General features: G+C 43.5%; 1 protein-coding gene across 1 annotated transcript in view; it reads right to left on the reverse strand.

The window, feature by feature from the left end:
• GLI2 (GLI family zinc finger 2) overlaps positions 1-25348 on the reverse strand; it is a 193620-nt gene extending 168272 nt beyond the window's left edge. Inside the window, exon 1 of the mRNA XM_062004617.1 lies at positions 25248-25348. The gene's annotated coding sequence lies outside the window, so the exon portion shown is untranslated. The remainder of the gene's footprint in view (positions 1-25247) is intronic.
• Positions 25349-26166: the final 818 nt, after the last annotated feature.

The raw sequence follows: 26166 nt of genomic DNA on the forward strand, positions 1-26166 counted from the left end.
TTCTTGCAAAGCACACTGCGTAGGATCCATAAAACAACACTGCTTTTATCTCTCTCTCTCTGCATGCCGCTCCATCTCCCATGTTAGCATAACAAAGGCAATGTTTAGGGCATCAAAACAGATTTTTTTGGAGGGCGAAAGAACAACAGCCAGTGGCTAAATGTATCTGGAAGCAGAGTAATCAAAGCAGAGGAAATAGATTGGTAGTGTCTCAAGTAAATCTCAAAGTTTTCCAAATGAAACATTCTTGAAAACTGATATTCCCACCCTCCTAAATCATCGCTCATGGCTGGAAATCCTGCTTCCAGAAAAACATTTGGCGCCTCTTTTTTTTGTGTGCAGTGAGGTATGGAAAGAATAAAAGTCCTGCAGCCCGGAGTTTTTTATTGTGGTTTCTGTAAAGTTGCACTGCTGGAAAAACTCAATGGAAAGTGCAGTTTTCTGTGGATGGTAAAGAATTCTCTTTTTTTCCACACAGACGTACAGAGGGTTTTGCTTGCAGGCTCCGGGTGGAATGGCCGGGGAGGAGCGGCTTTGCCTCCGGAGAGCAGGCAAGGGTGTGAATGTGGAGTCAGTCACTCACCCACGCGCCGCTCTATTTCCTGGATTTAGTGAGTGGTCTTTGTTGCAGCTGAAAGGCTGCAGCTGGGGTGGAGGATACAAGTTCGCCAGGGGTTATTCAGCTCCAGACAGTCTTCATAAAAGCACAACTAAGTCAGAGCAAACTTTCTTAATAATTTTTTTTTCCTCCCTTAAGCAATGAACTTCTGAACTCTGTTATTGTGAGTCGAGATATGACAGGACAGTAGAGGACTGATAATTTGCACTTTGCTGGTCTGCACAGCTCATAATTCACACAAACACACACAGAGCAAAACCAGTTTCTCCATACTTCTCAGCAAAAATTTAATAGTGGAGCATATGGCCGAGGTCTCCTATTACTTAGACGGTTACGTTCTCCAAAACACACAACGGTGCGTCTACTATATCTGGAAACAACTAATACTTTAAAGAGCCCTGCATACATCAAGCCCAGGAACAAAATACATTAGGTGATGTATTATCCTTTCCTTTCTATTACGTACCTTTGCTTCATCACTAATGAGTGAAACTAAATTGTTCTTACAGCTGTGAGGCAATTCACACAGGGGCAAGTTTCATAAAGGGGAAAGCTCTAACATACTGAGGTCGCAAAGCAAAAACGGACTAACTCAGGCTTTTCTGGTCTATTGACTACCTGCTGACAACTACTTGGGCACCTCCATTTAGCTCTTATGCAAATGGTGACCTTCTGAGCTGCAACCCCAACTGGGCTCTGCTCCAGCGAGAGTCCAAATCTTAATGGCTTTACACAAAGTTATCAGCAATATGCTACACATGGCATACACACCAATATACAACTCATCACAAGAGGCTTCCAGTGGAAAGCATCAGGTTGTCTACACCAGAAATGTCTGTGACTGTGCATCGGTTCAAGCTAACCACTGGTGGGGTGGGTCAGAAATCTGCCTAGTTTCTCACCAGGTAGATAGCCAAAGCCTCCAGCTTCTCCCATTCCCAGGCAGCCCCACCCCATGGGCTGCAGTCTGCAACTGGGAGCACAGACACCCATCTTAGGATGCTGGCAGGAGCTTGAGAGCTCCACTAGTCCAAGCTCTGCATGAAGCTTAGGGGAGCTTTAAGCCCTCTGCTCTGGGAGTGAGGGTAGACAGCTGCTCTCTTTCATTTTGGAATAATCAGCTAAACCCCGTTTTCTTTTTTTTCTCCCATAGCAAAAAAACGTATGGAATTTCCTTTCTGTGAGGCACTTTTAAGAGTTTTTTGGGAAACAAGAGTGAATTTTCCAGAAATATTTCCCCCAAATGCAGAAATATCAGCTAGCACCACCTCCAATAATATGACAAGTCGTTTCTCATCAGACAAACAAATTTGAGATCCATCTTATCCTTGGGCAAGTCCCTTTACAACCTTTTTTTGCTCCCATTAGTCAAATGTATGAGCTTCCAAAGACTGAAGAATCCTGCATGTGAACTGCCTTCAGAGAAGGTGGTGATTCATAACACAAGGGAAATGTGTGATAAAGCAGAGTAGCTTATCCCAGCTGTTGAAAGGGATGTGTAGAAATTCATGCAGCACTAAGATGTCAGGTTTCCATTTTCTTTGGATATTCAAAGGGAGACGAGATCTTTGCATCCTGCCAAATTGTAGCCCAAATGGAATGTGTGCTGTTGTTTTGACAAACTGCAGCTTACTAGAAAAAAACTTAATTTTCACATCATAAAGTTTCTTTAAGCTGGCTCCAGGCTTTTTTACTTGCAAAACCTCAGCTAGAAAAATGTTATTCAAAAATAGGAAAGTTTAGAGGCACCGGCACAATTCTGTGTCTGAACCACATCTCCTAAATCTGAAGCCTGGTTCGGCAGCTCTCAGTCGTCACAAGCAGTGCTTACACAGATAGTGTACCCAAGTCCCATGTCACTATGGGTTAAATATATATGGTTAAGTCCTTCTGGCTCAACACAAAGCAGAGTTTAAGATTCAGTTTAATCAATACCAGCAGTTCTCTCCTCCTTTCCCTGCTCACATATACACCCCCCCCATATACACACAGCCAAAAGGATTTATGGTAACAAATGGCAACAAAGGAAGACTGATTCAGGGGACCAGAGCCAATTGGTTGCTAATCATTTCACCTTCATTCATACATTTCCAAGGGAGTTTTAGGCTAGTGAAAGTCTTCAGCCTGGCAGCTCTAGAAGGCATTTGCAGACATGTCTGTACTTCAAACAGGATGTGTTGGACACCTTCAGGCTGGGGCTGTCCGGTCCAGGTCCGCCAAGCACTAGACTGCATGACCTTTTCAGCACTGCCAGGACGCTGCTAAACCTGCCATATCACTTGCTTATCTGATGCTAGCTTAGAGGTGCTGGAGCCACGCTTCAACACATAGACCAACAGAGCCCAGCTCCAATGTGGCCCTTTCGTCCTGGCCCTCACAAGGCACACTAAGGGCACAGCTCGGTCACGGCCGTTCAGTTTCCTGTCTTCTGAAAGTGACAAGAAATCGTTCATCCAGGCTGGGTGTACTGCAAAGACAGATGATTTTTCTGGATATCCCAATAAATCCCAGGAAATTTGTTCTGCTTTAGAATACACTATCTTGCAACACTGACAGGTGGCTGAGACCTTAAGTAAAGTGTAGCTCCTAGTTCTGTGGGATGTGGTGGGACACAGGTGGGGACCATCACTCACAAGAATCTGCCCCCAAAGGAAACTCAGTGCACACAGCACTGTGAAGAAGCAATCTGATTCCCAGGACAGGAAGCCAAGGATCCCCATTCTCAGACGCTATTATCAGGTGTCCTGATATCAGTCTCCCAACTGTCCACCTGTGTTTCGGCTTCTTATCACATGTAACTGGCATATAATGCTCAGCCATTTTTCTAAAGCCCTTTGAGAAGTATGGTGGAAAGTACTTGTGTGGGTATTGATAGGCAGAGCAAGCAGCCCACAGCCATCACAACCTTCAGTCACTACTGATCTGGATTTGCTGTGTAATTTGAATGCAACAAGGGAAACATTTCCATCACCTATGGCTTGTGCTACATCCTCTTTTTCTTATTTTTTAAATAAATGTGCAGAGTAAATGAGTGAATTATGTACCTTCAAGGATGAGCTAGTTCATCTACAGCCTATGGCAACTAACAATAAATAAAATACTAACTTTTGCCAAGGAAAGTAACAATAAAAAGAAGCTGATATTTTTTTTTTCTTGGGATAAAAGAATACAAAAGTGACTGAGAGACGTGTTAGCACCCAACAAAACAGAAAGCAATAACAAACTGTAACAAGTCAGAGCACTTCCTACTTAAACAAGTAAATAAAATAAAGTTCTGTCGACACAATGCACCTTATGACAGAATAACTCTCCTATTGCTTATTTATTCCTTCTTAAACCCCAAGCTTGGCCTCTGAGGGATCTTGCGGAGAGACATTGTATTTATATATAAACATAAATAGGTACTGAAGTATATCCTGTGAGTATAGAAGGCCTAAATCTGCTCTTGTGGAGTGCTTAAACTCAAAATCAGAGGTAGCACACAGTTTTTACACGATTACAGCAACACTGAACTGCAGCACATCAGCAACACTTGGGAGTCTTTGAAGCCATTAGTTGAATTTAGAGAATTTCTCCTATTGAAAGTTTACATCTGTGCAGACCAAACTAAAGAGCTTGCTTTAAAAGTTGGAAGAGATTTCACTGAAAGCTAAATGAACATTATAAACATTTACTCTCAGAGGCCCTCAATGCTGAGCCGAGGAGCAGGACTCGAGGAGATAAAGGCAGAGCACTAGTATAGAAGTAATGGAGAATAAAAGTCCAGGAAAAGACAGAGGACAGCAGAGAAACTATACAACTCTCTGGTATAATTAGCTGAAGCCTCCTCAGCCTTTAAATTGCTGCTAAAGAAAGCTAATAGCTTATTTTGAGTCAAAATAATCTGATTCCATAGTGTGGCTCTCATACACACACATTTACGTGTTTTCCCATATGGCAGCAGAAAAAGAAAGGTGTGTTCCTTGCTCAAATTGAGGGAGTCGGCCCGAGTGCTTCTCTTTATGTCCTGCCAGAAGGTGGTTTTGGGTGCTGTTTTGCACTTTTGAGGAACAGTCAGCAAAACATCTGTTTCACAGTAGAAGGAGAGACAGGAAAGGCCACGCACATCTGAAACCCTTTTGCAGTTGCTATGGGGAAAGGCAAGAAGATAAACTGCTACTTTATTAATCAAACATCCACAGCAAATTAATCCTTTCACTGAACAAGCTGGCTCAAGATTTTTAATTGCCCTCAACAGATAAGGAGAGAAGGCAACTTTCTTTTCTTTCTTATACTGATGAAAGTATACTTACTGTGCCCTATGTTCTGCATGGGTTGGCTCTCACAAGCTGGGCTTCTGGCAGATGAATCTCTACAGCTCCTGCTGAGATTTCATGGCTCTCACCCATCTCCCCAGCCCTTCAGCTGCAGATTATCAACCCAGACCATCAATGTGGAAATACTCCAAAAGCTCCAGGTCATAATCCATCCCTGCTGTGAAGGATTGACAGTAAAATACCAGCCTGAGATCTGGGTGGTACAGACACACCTGCAAACGGGTGGAAGATAGACAGGAAGCTGCAGGCAGACATTGACATTTTGTAAGGGTGTTTCCAGACCTCTATCACCAAACAAAGCAGCCTAGACTGCTGTGGTGACCCCAACATTTGCTACAGGTTTTTTCTGAGGTGCCCTTCACTCCAAGCCCTTGTTCATGGCCTCCAAACACTTCCCTTGGCATGCTATGGGGCACTGCTTTGCAAAGTCACACTTCACTAACAGGGTTCACGTGACTTTGCAGCAGCAGTTAAAGGAAATCTGGCTGTATTTGCCTCATCCTTTCTGTGAGAAGTGCATGACTGGAAAGTCTGCCCTGTAAATGGGTAGGGCCCAAGACTAGTAATAGAGGTGCAAAAGCATCATGAATCAAACTCCAGGAAAAACCCGGTGATATCTTCTGCAAATGCTATTAGTGACCTCCAGCTGCATAATTAAAATTCCCTTTTAAAGCAGCCTCAGAAACAAAGTAGGGAGAATAATTTATACTCCTGCACAGTAGTGAAACCAAACAATTTTTTAAAAATTATTCTGGAGTCATACTGACATAAATGATTTATTTCTGCTGAATGGAAACCACTTAGATTAAGGTGGCAAACTTGAGGTAGCTTAGTGGTTATGCTGCTCTCCTGAGACGAGGGGGCCTGAACACACATCCATCCTTGATCTGGATGTGAAAAGTTGTTCAAAGCAAAGCTCTCCTATCCAAAAGTGTGCTCTCACCATAGCTCTCAGTGGCAGGAAGGGCTGCAATGAAGACACAATTCTTTTGACATTTCCTCACATACAAAATTTCCTATGAAAAGCATTCACCAAATGAATTCCGTGCTGAGGAGACCAAAACTGCATTTTTCAGCAAAGAAAATATTCATCCTCATCCAGAGGAGAATGAAACCCTTCAGCAGTTCTTTCTTCCCACAGACTGAGAGGATGTAATTCAGAAATTTCCCTGAAGCATACAGACTCAGACCTCTTCAGGGACAGCACGAGCAATACAAAACACATTTAAGAACAATTATAAAAGACACTTTCAGCTCTTGTCTCATTTATGCTCTGAGCATGCCAATGCTTTAAAGTTTTCTGTCCTCCCTCTCTTCAAGAGAATAGCTGAGTTGCCAGTGCTACAGCTGCATTTGTTTCTCTTAATTACATGAATCTGCCATCTTCCCTGTGCTGAAGACAAACTACCATTTTAGTTGAGATGCTCTAACTTGATTTACACAGCTAGTTTACCTAATTTTCTAATTTAGCCCTTCAAGATAAGGAAAAGCAAAATGCATTCAAGAGAGTCACTCTGTTGGACTCTGTTACTGTGGAGGACATGTTAAATGACAGACAATGCAGTGTGTTCTGCCAGTAGGAAAGTGATCCTTTGACCTTAGTTTGCATTTCAAGTGAAGTGAAAAGCAGGAGAAGAAATGGGAGTTTCTAAAGAAAAAGTTAAGGTACAGTATTGTAGCTATATAAAAGACCATAGACCATGTGCATCAATGGCATCTTGTTTGTCCTGATTTCTTTGAAGCAAAGTAGTAGATTTCTTGGTTTTTACACAGAGCTGCAGTGTAACTTTGGTGTCTGAACCAGCTCCCCAAATGGTAATACTACAACACTCAGGTCTGGAGAAGTGCAGGAGGCAAAAGGAGGTCCTGATCAGAGTATGAGTACTACAGACCTGGCTGAACTTGCCATGCCAGTGAGGCCATCTGAGCTGAGCAGCAGCTTGAGGGGCTGCTCAGACCTGTGCCCTCTCCTCCACTGCCACAATACCAAGAGCTGCTGTGTGCATGTGTTGAGGGCCATGGCAGTTTTGGTGTAGAATGTGTGTACCTCCACACCAAATACGTAAAACCCAAAAGGCATGATTTAAAACTGTCCTTAATAAAGACTCTGGAAAACTCTGCCTTCTTAATAAACAGGGTTAAGCCCTAACTAGTGAGGAATAGGACTACTTCTGGAAGAGCATCTTGCGGCCTAATATATCACACTGTCAAAAAGCTTCTCCCATTATTCAACTGAAATTTGCCTTCTCTTAAATTTCATCCCATTACTTCTAGTTACACCCCATTGTACCACTCTAAATAATTCTTCATAGCCTTGGTGTTTACACCCTTCAGATGTTTGTAGATTTATATCTCAACCACCTCATTTGTCATCCTTTAGCCAAGTTATCCATATTCAGCTCTTTCGGTCTTCCCTCGTAAGTCAATCCCTCAAGCTCTCTTGTTGCTTTTTTTTTCCCTCCTGAACTCTCTCCAATTTGTCAATCTGTTGTAATGGAGTGAAGCAAACCTGAATGCATTACGCTTCCTGCAGTTACCAGTGCTACAACCTCAGTCCCAGATGCCTCCTTACTGCAAGATGAGCACCCAAATCTTCTTTAGGTCTTTTCAGGTTTCCAAAAGCAGCAAATCTGCAGCCTCTTCACACTCAGCTGCCCATTCCTGGTGAACTTGATATCCCAGTTGATGCTTCTCTCTAGAAGCTAGTTACACAAGTCACCTGGTAACCACCAAATGCCAAGTCCACCAGCCACACTGTTCCCTGCCTCAAGGGTTTATCCTCCCAGCCAAGAGGCCACACTGGATCACTCCCTCACCATCAAATCCACTTGCCTACCAGGTGCCATCACAGAGCACTTCTATGCACCACCTCTTCTACAAGAGACTTTTAACCCACCAGAGAAAGGGAGGCCACACCAGGGCCTTCCCACCTGTGCACTGACTGACGTTACATACATCTGTGCTGAGCCAAATATTTCACTTTTAAAACCAGCCTGGATGGTCTCAGAAAATGCAGCAACCTGCAGAAGCCCAGTGCTAAATGAAGCATAAACAGATGACATTCCTCCAACACCTGTGTCTTCATAAAGCCAGCACTGTTCTTTCCCATCCTGTGAACACCTCCTGCTGCACAGTTCCTCCAACAAAATTGTCTGGAGAAAAAAGAGGAAAACTGCTGAAAATAGCTCACGGGATAAAACCACAACTGAACTGACTCTTGTCTGTGCAAGCACAAGCCTTGTAGCAGGCCAGAGGCTCTGCAGAATAATCCTGGGCAGCAGAGCTCGGCACCAGGGCAGGCAGCAAAGACCCCTCCAGTGACAAAGGCAGACCCCTCAGAGGGAGGGGAGCAAAGTCACAGATGACTTCAAACAGAAGAGCCGTCCTCCAGCGCTCCTGGCTGCTGAAGGTCTGCCTGGAAGGAGGCTGTGGCCACTGAGCGCTTTTCCAGACCATGGTCCGATCTATCTGCCTATCTCCAGTTTGGGAAGAGCTTCTGTAAATCTTTGGTTTGGACTTACAGCAGATGGGCATTCATTTCTCTTCAACACATTCACTCCGTCTCATATTAACACCATGTCTTCACCACATGACTTTTGAAGAGAAAAGCTATTTTGCATACCTATTAAAAATACTCATTTTTCCCCCTAATTTTAACTCCCATTCAGCATCTAAAATCATCAAGTCACAGTGCTGCAGACAACCCTCTAATAGGAACTTAGTCACACTCTATTATAGGCATGAACGATTCATTCTGCTATTAAGATAAAGATTACATATATGTTATTATAAGCCCAGCTTTGTACAGACATCAACAAAGCAAAAGCCTCTGAAAACTGTGGCAGAGACTCAGGTACTGAAGCCATATCAGAGACACATTCAAAGCCAGGTGGGACCAATCAGCTCCAGCTTGAGGCCTCTCTCCCTAGAGCTCAAAGTATGGTGGGGATGGACAAAAGCAGACCCCTCAGGGAACAGCTAAAAAAAGCATCCAAAAACACACAGCAAGCTCTGGCAAGAAGTTTGCATTTGCCATCACTTAAATTAACAGCAAAGGAATCCCCAGGAGGGAGGAAAGTTGGACTCTGTCCAACATGCAAGTGTGCTGTGTGAGGAGCTGAGGGGCGGAAAAAAAGCCACACACAAGCACTGTGGATTCAGAGGAAGCTGACACACACACACGTCCTGCAATCCTGAACCCTTACAAAGGGCAGCAGTTTGGAGCTTGGCTGGACTTGACTATGTCAATGGGTGTCAGAAGAGAAGTTTATTGCAGATGACTTCAAACAGAATTGCCATTGTTAGTCATCAGTTTACCGTGAGCAATCTTCAGAAAACAATGGCTTTTATAAGTTAAAAAAATAGCAAGTTATTTTGAAGTGCCTCAAGAGTTTATGAAAACTGAAATAATCTAACATATCTCACTTGGCAGTATAACTAACACAACATTTGGAATAGTTCTCCTGCTATCTTTCCCACTGGAGTTGCTATCAATTCCTACACAATGTTCAGGTCACGCTGACTTCCAGAAGGTGGCTGAAATGCCCAGTCAGTGTCTGTTTAGCTTGTGGCAGAAAGGATAGCTGCTCTACTCTTCCATAATGGCCTAAAGAGTTATAATGTATTCTGGATTAAGTCCTTCTAAAACACCTTAACAGATGGCTTTTTCCCCACAAAACTCATCACTAAGTTAAGAAGTAATTCAGTCATGTAAATTTAACTTAGCCTAGTAAATCTAATAACGTCTTACTAAAAGCAATAAAATGTTCAGACCTTAATCCTTTTAATTCACTGTTTATCCCCTTGGCACCTAGACTATTTTTATTCTAGTCACTTTTGCCGTAATAAAAAGTTAATAAAAGAATGTGAGTTGTCTGACGGGTTGCAGAAATAATGAAGGGTGATTTTCTACAGACTTGGTTGTCTTATGCCCCTTCTTCCCCCACTGGTATTTACCCCATATGCCATTAAGTTGTCTGGGAGCCTGTCTCTCTAGGACTCCTTGATGTCCCTTAACTACATGTGAGCCAAGAGGCAGCTCATCTTGTGGCTGGCTGTGAGATAAATGTGGTTTTGCACTAGCCCACAGGTCTAGCAGAGCAGGGAGCTGATAATTTCACATTCCATCCTTCCTTTCTATAAGGCATTGGCTCTTCCACTGAAGATCAACGATTTTGGAGGCAAAAATTTCCCTTAAAAAAAATAGACTATGAAAGTTCTAAGAACTTCTCACATAATAATGCAGTAGTTCTGTCTAAAATAATCCATACAACAACCTGAGCCATAACATATATGTGTCCCACAAATGCCCTGAAACATAAGGTGATATTCCAGAGAAGCTCTGCCTAATAAGGAAAGTGCAGGGCAAATACTGCTTTCTGAGAAGCCCCATTGGAAATAACCCAGCTTTCAACCAACTCTTCCATAAACCAAGGAGATCGAGTTCAGGTAGCTTCTCATGTGCCACCATGACGACATTACAAAGGAAAGGTCTTGTCACAGCAACGCAAGTACCTGGCGGATGTTTCTAATTTATAGCTTTAACATCCCCTGTATACTTATATGGAGACAAGGCATGCTGCAGAACATGTGTATCACTTGTTGTCCTTGGTGGGCTGCAGAATAAGTGACCATTCTGCTCTAACACAAGCTCTGGATGGTTTCAAGGCCACCTCCATGTCTAACACATTAGTACGAGCAGGTCACAGGGGTCCACATGAGAGGGAAACAATAAGACACATAAGGCTGGAAGAAAGCTTTCTTGGTCGTGCTTGATCTCACACAGCAATCATCACTCTCCAGCTCAATGGCATGGACCTGTGTTGTAAAGAGCAGCCATGCTCCCTTGATGAGGGTGATAGAGCTGCAACATTTACTTGTATTCCCAAGGGATTAAATCAAGCTACCCTTTTGTGCACGGCTATTGTGGAAACACTTGGTAACCCATTCTCTTGCCTCTAGAAAGATACATTGGGTAATGATTCAGGGCTTCATATCTTTAGTGTTGCAAATATATTCCAAACGACCCTAGACCTTTACCCACGGGCAGCCCAGTGCAGCAGAAAGTGCAACCTGCAGCACTGCAACTTAGAGTCTCTTCAGGAAGAAAAAATGCCTGTGAAACTACCCCTCTGGGATTTCTGCAGAAGATGAAACAGATCCAGTGCTGTTAAATTAGACAAGAGATCTCAAAACCATCCTGTGAGATGCTAAAGGTAGGCTAGTGTTAAACAGCAGCTGCACTGACTCATTATCCAGTTCTGCTGCCAGATACAGATGACCAGTCCATATGAGCAGCAGAGTTTTCTGCTCATCTCGAAACTGTATCTCTGAGGACTCTGGGTGCCTTGCAGTGGTACCCTCACCTTCCTCCACAACCTCTCCAGAGGGAAGAAGGTTGCATTTGGATAGCAGCAGACAAGACTCTTTTCTTAAGATACCTTCAAATTACTGATAAAGTCAACCAGTGCCACCTGACTGCCCATTTGGAAAACTGTACCCTGACCATGGCTAAAACGCTTCCTTGGATACCCGTTTTATTCATGAGGACAAAACAATAGCCTAGCTCAAAATATGGTCTGTGTTCCTCACTACCTTGTCTCAGTGAGCAGAGCTGTGTAAGTTCAAGCAGTATTGGAGCCTTGCTACAATCAACACAACTCAGTCCTGAAAAAAATACAAAGATTACTTAAAAAGTAACAAGTTGGTTTTACTGAGTACAGGAATCACTCCTCTGGCTTTCTAGTGGTTTTCTGTCTCATTTTTATCTTGATACCATATGGTCTCCTCTACCTTTCTGGAGGTCAATCTGCCTCCTGTTCTCCTCTGTGATGTCCCAGGTGGAAGATGACACAATTCCTCTTTCTCCCTGTAGATACAAGCCATATATTTTATCTGGGCAGGACACACACTTGCTCTTCCTTAGGTTGGGGACCCAGTACAGGCATTTGCTGTGTCCCAGCAGTATTTCTGCCACTATAACACAACTAACTGGTTGCTGAACCCACTTTGAGCACTGCATCTCTCCTGGAAATACAAGGGATTGGTGAGGAAAGAAGTCCCAGTCATAGCAGGACGGTTGAACAGACCTGCTAGAGACACGGCTTGGTGGAAACCCTACACTCGTGGGAGATGGTGCCAGCTTTTTTTCTGAATGCTGTACACCTCATCATTCAAGTACCTACTCATAATTACACCTAAATGTGAAACACAAACTTCCTATTATTGTCTGGTTTTCATAGAAAGCAAATAAATCGTTCATTTCTGCTGGAGATAGAACTCCAAGACTGACACCCAAGACACAGGCTGGGATCCAGCCTATGGTATCTAGCAACAGAACACAGGGTAATGGGATGAAGCTGGAACACAGAAAGTTCCATTTAAATATAAGAAAAAACTATTTCACTGTGAGGGTGACAGAGCAGTGGCACAGGCTGCCCAGGGAGGGTGTGGAGTCTCCTTCCTTGCAGGTCTTCAAGACCCGTCTGGACATGTTCCTATGTGACCTGATCTAGGTGACCCTGCTTCTGCAGGGTGGTTGGACTAGATGATCTTTAAAGATCCCTTCCAACCCCTACCATTCTATGATTCAACATGGATTCAAATCTAAGCTTTTGAGTAGAATATGTATGCAGACCCATCCAGTCTCCGATATGGCCAGTATGGTTGCAAACTGGGATATCACTTGGCACACTCAGCCCCAGGCTGGCAGGAGCACTACATACAATTACAAGGTACAGCTGGATGCAGGTGCTTGCATACATCCCACCAGGTCAGTGTTTAAGAAAGAAAAAGAAACATAAAGGAAAAACAGACGGAATACAAACGAAATATGATGACTTTTCAGCAGATGTCTGCCTACAGCTGGCACATGGAAGTATGCACGTAGCATCTCTCAGACCAGCTGCTCTGGTCTTCCCAGTCCTCACCACCTATCCTTTATTTAAGCAAGAAACTGTCGGGGAGTTATGTTAGTCAGAGATGCGATCTGAAGTCCTACCACTGGACCAACTTAAATGTTATTATCTGGGGAAAAAAAAAGAAAAAAGGCTATCCCCAAGCCATGGGGTTTTCCATGGAGCAAACTTAATAGAGATGTCGAGCAAAATCCTGCTGAAATGAGGAGCAGACCTCCTGTGGAAGGCAGCCCCAGGGAATGGCTGTAATATGAAGCAGCCTGTGCCATCCATGGCAGCCGCAGTGTCCAGCTGCAGTTCCCACCTCTTCTTCTGCCACATTCATCCTGGCACCGCATAGCAGGAGGAGAAGCGGCATCTCATGGGCCAGCTGCTGGAATCACAGACAGGTATCTGATGTGTGGCCAGACTCTGACCTCCCAACTGTATGCAATTTGGCCATCAGTGGGAAAGCTCTGCATCACTGCTGTCTGGGGGGGGGGGGGGGGGGGGCAGGGGAGGGGGTGAGGAGGAGGGGGCATTCAAAGAATATTTGAGAGATAAATCCCCTGGGAGCTGCTTTCACCCCATGGGAGGGACCCACAAGATCTGGATTAATTTGCCTGTTTGCTTTCAGTTTACTTCTGGCGACCTCGCAGTAAACCGCTTAACCTTGTAGGCAATAAAGCGAGATGCCAGCATTTTCAGCTCATGCTATTCACACTACGCTCTAATCTAGTTTGCATGTCCGGTCCTGTCATTAGCTGGAGGAAACATTAATCCAAGACAGTAGAAAAGAAGGAGTAAAAAATTGTTTCTGGAAATGCAATGATTCTAATGGCAAACATTCGTTATCTAGACCCACAGCTGAGTTAAACTGAAACATATTCTATTCCATGGAAAAAAAAAAAGAAGTTTTAGCCATATGTTTAGTCATTTGTGAGCTCTTGATCCTAACACACAACATAAGCTGCAATATCAGTGTCAGAAGTGCCTGATTTAAAGTATGAGAGGCAGAGTTACATGAAGTCAAGTTAAAATCACTTCTGCAAGTTCACAGACAAGAGTTCTTTGCGTGGAGCCGCCAGGTACAGGGGAACACATCCCCCCCGTCTGCTGGGAGGGGAGGAAGAGGAACGTTTATTTCATTAAAAGTTTTTCTGTGAGATCGGCTAGGGAGAAGATGATATAGCTTGGGGGAGGACTGAGACAGCTAAAGAATAACACATGGTATGCTTTCAAAACATACAGTAACATGTGACACTCGTCTGCAAGTCTGGCGCTGAGGAGCCTGTGGTCTGGCAGCAGTGAGAATTTCTGGGTTTTATTTCTTAAATCATCGCAGGCATTTGAACTAAACCCCCCACCTCACAGCTGGAAAGGAAGAACATAAAATCAGATTTTACGTACCATACTCTCAGTCAGCCATTTTCTCAGTGGATTTTTATCCTCCAACTCAATTCCCACATCATTAAAGTGATGCTGCCTCTTTAAAACGCAACGCGGTGCCGTGCCAAAGCCTGCAATAAGAATCACTGGCACCAAAACAGTCAAAGCACAGAGCTTAATTCTCTACTTAATAAGACAATTAAAGAAGAGTATTTGGATACAGCAGTCTGCAAGTACCAACACAGAGCACTGATGTCTCCAAAGGCATGTTGATCTGAAGGCTTTATCAGAAAGCATCTGTCGCAACCAGATGCCATCAACACCTGAGGAAAGCGGGAAATAAAGTGGGTTAATGCGACTGTGATACACACCAAGGCTTGCACTGCCCAAGTCCAGACTTAGGAGCATTTTAGAGGGTGCATGGTAAAGTGCCTTGATGCAAAACCAAACTAAAATGTATGTACACAGCTGCCTTTGTTGAAAAAATATTATGTAAAGTTCTTGTGGAAGTGACTCAAACTGCAGTGGAATGAAAGGTGTATTTGGTATCTTCACTGCCATAATCATAGGAAAGAAGTTTGTAAACATCGTGCTTTAACAGATGCCTTAATAGACATGAATGAATTGAGATGCAGGGATGAACACAGGCATCAGTTGTTGCTCATAGGGAGTCTCTTGACCATATCTACCTCTAAGCTTCCAATCAAATAATTCTCTGATCTTGTCTCCTAGTAGGCTTCATCCTGCAGAGCTGGACTAAAGCTAGAGAGAAAGATAATGGGCAGCAACAGAAGAACTAATTAGTTATTTGATTAGCTGAAGAAGATAGGGTACTGCAGTTCTACGACCTAAGAATGCCAACAATGACCTTAAAACTTCAACTCAAGGGTGCCCAGAAGTGTGTAACCTCCAGGGAAAGAGAGGGAGAAACAGGTGATGTCTAAACTCCATTAGCTCACATGAGATGTTGTAATAGCATAGATGTTAAGGGGAAGAGAGGTGTGACATTTGAAGCAATCAGCCAGCAAAAGAGCACCTGCAGCACTGCACTTTGTTTGAACTACTGCACCAACAGCTTCCAGTCCAGCCTACACGGGAGGTTTGTGGGGACATGTGATTTAGTATACCCAGAAGGCACACTGTTTGCTGTGAGAGAAGCACTGACCTCATCCTAGCAACTACAACACTCAGCAAAAGGGGAAAAAAACAATAAAAAAACAACTGCTCCTTCTTCCTTACAGGATGGCTAACATCCAGCCAACCCCATGAGGCAACTTCTCAACCATGCCATGCCAGGAGAATATAGTTCAACCACTCTCTTGGAAAAGAGGAAAAAGCCACTTTGAAGAGGACATCCTGAGTGGCTGCCTTCTTCATCTCCATCAGTCAGTCCTACACTGCTCCTGGTATACTTCATAAAGGTGCTTGTTATTCCACACACAGCAACAGGAAGAGGAATGAAGCCAGGAGGTCTCCTTAGGCTCCAAAGATGTATCTTCAACAGCAAAAAGGGAAGACACCAAAACGACCAGGGCTAAGAGTCTCAAGTTATTTTGTGCCTCCTTCCTTTAGCCTAACAGCTGGAGCTGACTGGATCATCTGACTGCATCCAATGCACTGGAGTTTTCCAGTCTAATCTGAGGCAGTCCCTCCCTGGCAAACCGTCAGGTAGTATGGACCTTTGACAGCTTGGATGGTGTTTGGCTCTTGGGTATCTCTACCCTGTGAGAAGAGATTAAAGGATACAAATGCCTTGGCAAAGATCTCCCTGCCATCTGCACCGTTGGAAATGCCCTCTGGAAGGGAAAGGAGGAGGATCCCTCACCTTGCATGCTCCTGGGAGAATAGTGCATCCTCCAGAGGCTGTTGGCACTGCCCTGTTTCATCCCCGTCCCCTCGACACAGATCCAGACCTGCCTTTCACCACCCACTCCCCACTATGTGCTTTGTCCCAGAGGGATGAACTCACCTCCAGCACCACTGAATTTCTCAGAATAAGACTAACACATAGTTTAAATTTTAGCAAGACCTGCCAGAGGCCTTGGAGTAAAATGCAGAAGTAGGAAGGTTTTCTCAAATAGGAGATAGAGATTAAAGGCGCTGCAGCAGGAACAGTCGTTAGGTGCAGGCTTTGCTGAGACAATGCAGCCCCAATATGCATAATGCTCATTAAAAAAGAAACTGGGGGAAAGACCCCACAGCATCAACAGTAAACCAAGGCAAAAAATAATTAGCCATGGATATGGTTTGGGAACATATATACTAAGCTCAGCTCTATATTCCCTACCGGTTCTGAGAAGGGAAGAGTAAAGTTAGGGATATAGTTAATGTAGTTTACAAAAGAATTTAAGATTTCCAAATCTGACATGGTGAATTGCAACAAAACCCACAAAATGCTGAAATTCTCCACAAAAGCTATTTTAAAACAACCACTTGGAGCCTACTGGAAAATCAATTATATTGCTACTGTATTTCCTACAATGGAATTGTAAAATAGAAATTGTAGAATAGAAACTTATTTCAAAAAACTGAATTATTAACATTGCCAGAAAAATCCCTCACCTCTTTTTTTTCCTCCCACTTTTTGACAATGCTGACCTGATTTTGAAAGAGTTTTTAGTGTCGATGACACCAGATATTGGAATATGACTCCATCAACGAGCCCTAGTCAGGAAATGCCAAAGCTGTGGTTGCCAAAGCAACATAATTAACTTGATCACGGTACATACACTGTGCACCACTTCCCAAATGGCCCTTTAACACCCAGCTAAATCTTTGGCTTGAATGGCGCATCGGGGTGAATTTCTTCTCTGAGTTCAAGAACACACACAGCAAAAGAAGAAGTTGTCAAAATTACTAAAAGCCAAATAGCACTCTGCTCCCTGGCCAATGATCCCCTGGGCTTGGAGAGGTCAAGGACCAATTCTTGAGCCTACTCCCATGACTAATGGCTGCAGCAATCACAGAAACACATGGTCCCATTACATGGAGTGAACACATTTTGTAAAGCTTCACTTTTAATTCACCCATGCTGCCATATGTAGGAGGTTTAGTTCTTTTGCGAATTAACCAGTAAAATTCTTACTGCTTGGGCAGAGGCCCGCATGTTGATGCTAAACCTTGACCTTGAGGCTACAAACTTCCAAACTCGAATATGCTGTCACTAACTCAATGTGTACAATGTATCAAAAATAAGCTTCTGTCTGCTCATTTGGAAATAAAAAAGGAAAGCAAAAAAAAAGTAAGAAAAGGAAAAAAATTGAGTGATGGGCTTTCAGCCTGTCATCAGACCACAGTGACCTCAATTTTTTGAGAAATAAAGTCAAAACCTGTTCTTATCTTCAGAGATCCAAGATGTATTTACGTGTCAGACTTTCTCCCCGTTGTCCTTAGCCTTTGGGAAGCTCACTAAAAATGATATCAGAGCCTAAAAACCCTGCGCTCCCATTCGCATTCACCTTTGACCCTGGATGCTTATAGCTCTCACCAGCATCTTGGCTCCTCCTCACCCTATAGTGAAGATGGTACTTATGGGAGCAGCTCTCAGCAGACTCTTCAGGATAAAGGCCACTTTGCATAGCAAAACTACAGCACTCTGCTCAAATTTTAAAGGCCAAAAAACTTTCCTTTAGCCGTTTTCTGCTTCTTTATATCCTTGAAAGGTGTTTTACCAGCCTCTTCTTCTCCTTTCACGCAAATATTTGATTATTCTCTTTGAAATGTCTCTGTAACATCTACAGGAATAAGATGTTGAATGCAAACACTGATTGATTCTTTCTTAGCCATCAAATGTGCTTACACAGCAACTACACACAGCAAACGCACACAAATCTCACATTTCACGTTTAAGAAATATGAACATGCCGAGGGTTTGGGTTTTTTTTCCACTCAAACATAATGAATGAGCTTAAATATTAGAACTTGAAATTATTAAGTAAATCATGGCACCTGTAAAGCTTCTATTTGCATAACATTAATTCATGATGGCATGTAAAACAAATTCATCATTCTCACTATATTGTGGTCTGATTTATGTTGGAATTGGAAAAAATAAAAATCATGAGCACAAAATTATGTTGACAAGATGTACATGCTCCTCCAAGACCAAGATTTTTTTTTTTTCCCTGAAACATCAAAACAACTAAATTATGGGAAAGGGGGCTGGGAGAAAGCATCTTTAAAAATGAATAGTGCGCTAGCGTCACACATACACGCTCTCCAGTTATTAATGTCAAGCATGGTGAAGATACTCCAGAAAATCATTACCATTCATAGCTACTAACAGCCATTAAATTTCAATCAATTCAACTTAACACAAGTGTACTTCAGCAGCCCTTACAGTTTCTTATAGAGGTGGCTCAGAAAGTCCTGTCTGACTTATTGCATTGTCCACTGCACAAAGAGGCATTGCTGAGGATTGCTCTGAAAAGGAGCTATCTTGGTGCTGGGAACTGATGCTCTTTTAACACTGTGGCAATCAACAGACCCCTGCTTTTAAAGGTATGATAACAGAGGCTCTAATAGGACTTCACACGTCGGTAGGGAGGGGAGCAGGATACTAATTTCAGCTAGGGATGCTGCCTTCTAAGCTGGGAAAAAAACAACGGTGGGATGTTTTCAAGTGATTTTCAATGAATTTTAGCAACAAAATCAAACTGCTTAACACAGCACTAGATAACTTCCAGGTGATCCCCTTGCTCAAAGATAATAATAATCACTAAATATAAGGGATGTGCAAAGAAAAAAAAAGGACTTAACTTCCAGGGACTGGATATTTAAAGCTCCCAGTGATGAATACAAGACACAGTAGTGTGATATTACAGCAACCCCTACTCATCTGAATTGCATTTGTACCACTGGAAGTTTTCCACTTCTACTGAGAGACTTAAGCTGTGCAGATGACCATCCTTTGCAGATCCTGGGGAGAACCAGCTGGTCCCTCGCTGGGAGTACTTGGCACCTCCTGGCAGGGGTGAAGGACTGTAACCACAGGGTGCTCCTCACTGAGGGGCAGCAGAGCATCCCAGAGAAGGCATCTTCCTCTGGAGAGATTGCATTAGATTTATTTGAATTAATTATCTGTGCTAAAATCACACATTTCACAGGGGATAGGAGACTTTAAAAATTATTTTAAAAACAAAACAAAACAGGAGCCCAGATTTTCCCAGTGGGCACAAAGTCCTTTCCCTAGCTTTAGAGGCAGCTTAAGATTGCAGATGTGTATTCCTACAGAGCAGAGTCACTTACTACACAGAAAAACAGATGCAAACACAGATGTGCCATCACTGTAGCTAAGATTACAAACTCGAGTACAGGTGCCTTTTTGTGGCTTTTAGCTCATCCCTTAAAAGTATCAGCAGTGATGCTACTACTCACTACGAGTATGGGGGACTATTCCACAGAACTCTGTGATTTTCTTTCCCCTGGGATTTACAACTACTAACAGTTAAGTTCTTTGGAATCAAGCAACACCCTAGATATCTCTCAGGCAGATCTATGCTCCATTTTAACTCATTTCCCTACACTTACAAGCTGCACTAAATGAAATGAAATTAATGTTAAAAAGGGCCTTTATTGAAAAATCTTCCAGTGACAGGATCAGAAAGTGCCAGAGTTCAAGTAAATCATTCCATGGAAAATGTTAGCAAAGCTTAATCATACTGGAAGCCACATTTAATTACAGCTTTTTAAGTCCATCTGGGAAGAAAGAAGAGACTTAAATATGTCACCTGAGATGATCTAGATACTGAAACTATTTGTAAGTTAACAAAAGCATTTGCATCACAAAGCACTCTGGGGCAGCACCAAGGCAAAGCAGATGTGTAATGAACAAGGATCATAGCACCTAAACAATCAGGCTTGTAAATAACTACTACTAATCTGCAATCATTTAAATTTGGGTTTAATTGCTAGGCAGCAAATACATTTCATTCTTGAAGAGGTGAATGCTCTGCGGAATACACACTTTAAGGTGTTTAGTGGCAGAAGCACCCAAGTGGAGAGCCTGAATGTGAGGAGAGCAGAGAAGAGGGGAGCATCGGGGATTGATCTGCCATGAGATCACAACATTAAACAAACTTTTCCCTGGCAGAGAATTAATAATACAGCCATCCCCACTGTATGTACTGTAAGTGCTGCAAGAGTGACACAATGACACACATGGGAGGCAAGAGGGTAGTGACTATGGAACAAAATTCAATCTAGTGCTAATGAATAAAAAGTTCCCTTTATTTCTCTGTTGTTTTTGGTTCATTAAATTTTCCACAGATTTGCAGAGAAGAAAACGTGATCAATAAACCTCGACAAAAGTGAACATGTGAAAAAGGCGAGAGAAAGGCACAGGAAGATAAAAGTGATATCCCGATCACAGATTTCAGAGGCAGATGACCAGAGCTTTGGGCTGCTGAATAATCTGAATAGACCATCATTTCTTTACAGCCTTTTACTTTCTTTTCCCTGACTGTTGGAACTCTTCATTCAATACAATAGTAAATGCACTAAAACTTTTTTTCTTATGCTAATGGTTGAAATCGGGGGCTCACAGTTAAAACACACTTCCCACCAACTTGTTTTCTTTTAAAAAAAGAAAAAAAATTAACCTATTCAAGTTAAACTAAAATGTCAAAGACAGCTTAAGGCTTGCTCTCACCATTCCTCAAAATTAATGGTTTTCTCCCCAGCAGATACAAAAAGAAAAGAGTTGAATAAGGATAAAGCTGCTAAACTCTTTTCACATGAAAAAGAACACTTAGAAAGTAAAAAGAAATACATCTAGTACAAAGATCCTGGTATCTACAGTTCTAATTTGTATTGTTTCCTCTTGGAATATTTATAATTGCAGAAAGGTGACAACCAGTCGAAAATAATTGTGCAACATGAGAAAAGATTCACCAGTGACTAATGTGTTTGGGCAGCCATGCTCATGACAGTACCAGAAATGCTGCCACTCATTACCATGGAGGCCCAAAGGAGGCTGTTTTCAAATGTTTTCTAATTTGGGTGTCCACTTCCAGGCACCGAGGCCTCTTCTTCAATGGTACTGAATATTCACAAATCCCAAACAATTTTTACGGTCCTGAACTTTTGAATTACAGGACAACAACTTTCCTATTCCCTTCATGGTGCGCATTTCAGCTTTTGTGTATCTGGTTTTAGTTTGTTTACAAGAAGTTAAAGGGTATGGGGTGTGGTTTTACAGTAGATGAGCGTGAATGAAGTTCTGTGGCCTCTCCTGGACTACACACATCAAATATGTATTTACTCCCCACTGGAACTGACCTGCAGAAAATTAGACATGGTTACCCAGTATTGCCATTCCAGTCACTCCTTCACAAAGGAAACCTGCAATTTTGCCTCTTCAACTGTCAAGATTAACATACAAGATCCACTTTGCTTTACATGTACACCAAATACCAGTTAATTTGTAGAAGATGCACATAAATGGGATCTGTTGTATAGATGGGTCAAGAATTGTACATATTACATACATACACACGTGCACATCCATACATGTAGAGATGCACAGGCACACATGTGTTATTTACCTTCAAACACAACGCCTTCTTGCAGTTATTCACTCACAGGATTCGCTCTTTGCTATTATGTTATTTAGTGTTGCTTTAATTAATTCCCAAATACCTTCTGTTGTTTTGGTTTTCTTTAAAAGGGCCCTGGGAACAGAGCTGAAGCAAACCCTAAATACCACTTAGTGCTTTGTGGAAAGTTGTCCAAATGCGCAACTGTTTAAAATATTTACCCAGGTATATAAGAGGGTTGTGCAGCTCTCGAACAATGCCCTGGAATCTTTCCCATCAGTAAAAAAGCAGACAAAAAGCAGAGACTGCTTAACCTCAGTGCCTCAGCAGCAAGTGAGAAGTGCAAATATCGCATTTCTATAAAGCCCTGGAAGCTTCATAGAAATGGAGTGGCAACTAATTAGTTTGATGCTATAGTCACATCTAATGTTCCTAAGTAGCTTCTTTGAAAAAACTCCCTGCCTCGAAATCCTTGGCCAGATTATTAAGTGGAGGCTTTGTGGCAGAGCAATAGATAGGTGTTTGCTGCACAAATACATACAGATTTTGGTGACCGCTTACTGAATCCACTGCCTTCACTAATCTGCACTGGAAACTTCACTATGAACAGAGCACTTCTCAGAGTACAAAAGCATGAAGTATCTGTGTACCTTTCAGACTACAGGGCAAACAACTGGCTTACAGTAGGCCACGAAAAACGGGGGGAGGCTGTCAACCAAGTGTCCTGCGTACTTACAAACAGAGAATGGGGATAATGTTGGTGCTAGGTCAGATGCTCCACCATATCTTTAAATAAAATTAAAAAACAAAACATGGGGCCAGAGGACTAGAAAACTCTTTAGAAAAAGACAAACTCTCTAAGTAAATTGTCAAGATCATTAAAAACATATTTTCAAGTTATGCAACACTAGTGATCCCATAACCCTTCCCCTTTACAGCCTCAGAGCCTGTACAGCCTCTTTACAAATGTGCCACTGAAAGCAAAGTTGTGGTATAAGCCTTTAAGATCATCACAATCACAGAAACCAAAGTCAAAAATGGTTCTTTGCCACAGAACTTTGAACATTTAAACAATACCCAAAGTCCTGGTTATTACATATCTACTGCAAAAAGGCTGTCTTTGCTAAAAGTGACTTCAGTATTCAGTGTGACGTTAGGGAATGAAGGCTGCTGTGTATTAGATAACTGAGGTCAAGTTCTGTTTTCTTTTATACAAGTATAAACTGGAGTAGTTTCAGTGAAATCACGCTAGATTTATACTGGCATATGCATCTCGTTCAAATTCTTCCACGGCTCTAATTTTTCTCTAAATGGGTGACCTAACACAAACAGCATTTGTCCATCTGTATACATCCCCTTTGACATACTGAAAAAAAGACATTGAAAGGAAGTTGGAAACAGTCCTCGAGATCTGTTTTTCTTTGAAGAACAGCAGTTGCATTTCTGGGCACTTCAAAGTCACATGCTTTAAGCAATAACAACATTCAAGATCAAGTGTATCTTACCTCACCTTGCTCTAAACATTAGCTCTTTCACAAACACACACCAGAGGCTTGGATGTACACATACTCATAGATTAACGGTTCATCTTTAGTGGATCAGGCACTTTTCAGTGCTACAGATAGGTCATGTTTTCAATCAAATGACAAATTTCCAAGAGTTGTTTACAGTGGAAAAGCCATAATGAATTTCATTCACTTCTTAAAAGTTGTCAGCTTTGCAATAACATTCAATATGGCATTTTTATTGCAATTCAAAGTTTGACAGGTGTCAACATTTCCTGAAGTTCCAGCCAAAATACAAATTACCATATCCGCCCATCAGAAAAGTTGAACCAAACCAATCCACCAACTGTACTAGATGTGTGCAGCAATTACCCCGCATTTCAAACATCCCAGAAGCATAAACAATTATTTAGCTGGATTCTCTTTTCCAGGTGAATGTAGTTTCTTTTCTAGTTAATTGAGTTAGGTTTAGAACTATAAAAACTCAAACCTTTATTTTTTGTTCTTCATAAAAAGCAAGGTAGCTTGGACAAACAGATCCAATCAGCAAGTCTTATAACAAATCAGCCTATTCCACTTCTGTATATTTTGAATTTCATGGCTTATTTACTTTACTTTTTTGGCACCAACCCCACAGTGCATGCCAATACAATATTTATTTAAATGCTGTTTTATGCAGCATGCTAGTCAAAAAGTTTACTTTCAAATTCTTGTACATCCCAAGAGCCTCAGTTAAGGGGAAAAAAATAGAAAACTTGAAAAGTGAAGGGGATTGGCAGGGGGTGGACAAAGTTTTAAAACTAGTCCCTTTATCTCTGCCTATGAAAATATAAACACAACACACCAACAAAATCCTAATTTCTATACCCCCAAAGGTGGGCATACAGGTTCCCGGCACCTGGTACTGGATGAAACAAATAGCAGAGCATCCCTAGGAAGGCACAAGCTCCGCTGGCTCAGCCCGCAGTGTCCCCACGCCTGGACCTTCTCTCGCCCATTGCCTGTAGCTGGAGGCCAAGCTGGGTCCCCTGAGGGGAGCACCTCCCAGGCCCCGCCGCAGGGTCCCGCTGCTCACCCCCCGCGCACCGGCACCGCGCCCGCGGCAGCCCCGGACCGGGAAGTTTTGAAGCCCAGGCTGTAGATTAGCAAAAGACATATTTCTGTATAAAATCCCCTAACCGTCGGCAAGGCCAGCGGCGGGACCACTGATAAACCATCCTAAAGCCCCTGCAGTGGAAAAGTCATGTTTCCCAGGAAATGATGGCAATCAGTCGAGGCAGAGAAGGCATCTAGATGAGCCCGTCTCCCTCCCCTCCTCCTTGATTGTTTTAAAGCCACCGAGTCCGGGGGAAAAACTCTCAACTCTCTTAAGTCCTTAATAGGATTGGAGTCCGGGTCTCTGCAAGCCGCTCCTCATCACAGAGGGATCAAGTTGCAGCAGGGAATTTTTTAAATTCCTCAGCAAATATACTTGTCGAAAGATTGCCCCTCCCGGGGAGTGATAGGGAGTGGGGGGACAGCTTCATTTTTGGGTGGGTTTTTTTTTTCCTTTAAAAAAGAAAAAATAGTAAACTCTCTGCTGGCTTTATGGAGCCCGGTTGTCCTCCGGGACCCGGGGCAAGGCGGTCCGGGCAGCGGCCCGCGGCTGGGACTGTCACCTCAGCCCCCGCGAAAAACAATAGCTCTGGAAGCACGGCCCAAAGCCCAGTCCCGGCGGGATCTGCTCCGGGTGGGAGGGCACACACCACATACACACAAGAGACCGCATCCACTCTTCTCACCTGCGGGGGGAGGGAAGGTGGGGGGGAGGGCGGGCGCGGGACAGGACCCCCTCCTCCCCCAGGGCTGCGAGGAGCCCCTCACAAAATTTCTACCCTCCCTCAGCCCTCCCTGGCGCAGAGCAGCTCCGGCGAAAGCAGGAGAAGAGAGGAGAAGAGAAAAAAAGAGAAGAAAGCACAATGAAAATAAACAATAAGCATCAACTTTACCCAAAAAGCGGAGCAGCAAGTTTTCAGCAGGCGAGCGGTTGCTGCGGAGCAGAGCTGCTCCTCCGGACCCCCATCATAAACTTGGGGGAGGGGGGCGTGGGAGGGACTTTCCCTCCGTCCTTCCCTTTTGTGCCTCTGCCCCCCTCTCCGCTCCGCTCCTCGCCAAAAGCTGCCGCGAATCCCGGCGGTGGCTCCGTGTCCTCCCGGCTGCTGCCGCGGAGCTGCTCCGCGGAGGCGGGCGGGGAGGGAGGGAGGGAGAGAGAGAGGGCGGGAGGGAGAGAGAGATGGAGAGAAGGAGGGAGGAACAGGGGCAGTTTGGAGAGGTGCGGGGCGGCTCCTGCTGCCCATCAGCCCGGGACGGCGGCGGCACACCGAGCGCACACATACACATACTTTTATATATACAGAAATATATACACACACTTTTATATATACAGAAATATACACACACACACACACATACGTACGCACAGGTTGAAGTTGAGCAGCCTGCAGGGAAGACGCTGGAGCGCTTTCAAGCCCTTACACAAGAAGAAAACTGGCTGTAGGGTCTGTTTTCTTTTCCCTCCCCTAGTCCCCCTTTAAAAAAAAGGAAATCAAAACCTTCCCACTCGTTCGGCGCGGCAGCAGCGAACCGCTCCGGATCCTCTCTCTCCTCCTACTATCCCCTTTCATTCCGAATCACCCCCTCGCCGCGGCGAACAGCACCATTGTGGGTGCGGGGCTTTCTCGCAGCAGGGGTGGGATGCACTGCCCTGCCTGTGCCCCGCCGTGCCGCCCCGGGCTGCCGGCAGCCCCCCCGCCCCCCGCCCGGCTCGATGGTATCTGCGACAAACCCACAAAAATCCCCTTTCTTCGGAGAAAGTAGCCTCCCTCCTCCAAACAACAAAAGTTTCGCCTTGTGCGAATTCACTCGCGT

Source organism: Colius striatus, chromosome 11, assembly GCF_028858725.1.
Source record: "Colius striatus isolate bColStr4 chromosome 11, bColStr4.1.hap1, whole genome shotgun sequence".
Lineage (NCBI taxonomy): Eukaryota > Metazoa > Chordata > Aves > Coliiformes > Coliidae > Colius > Colius striatus.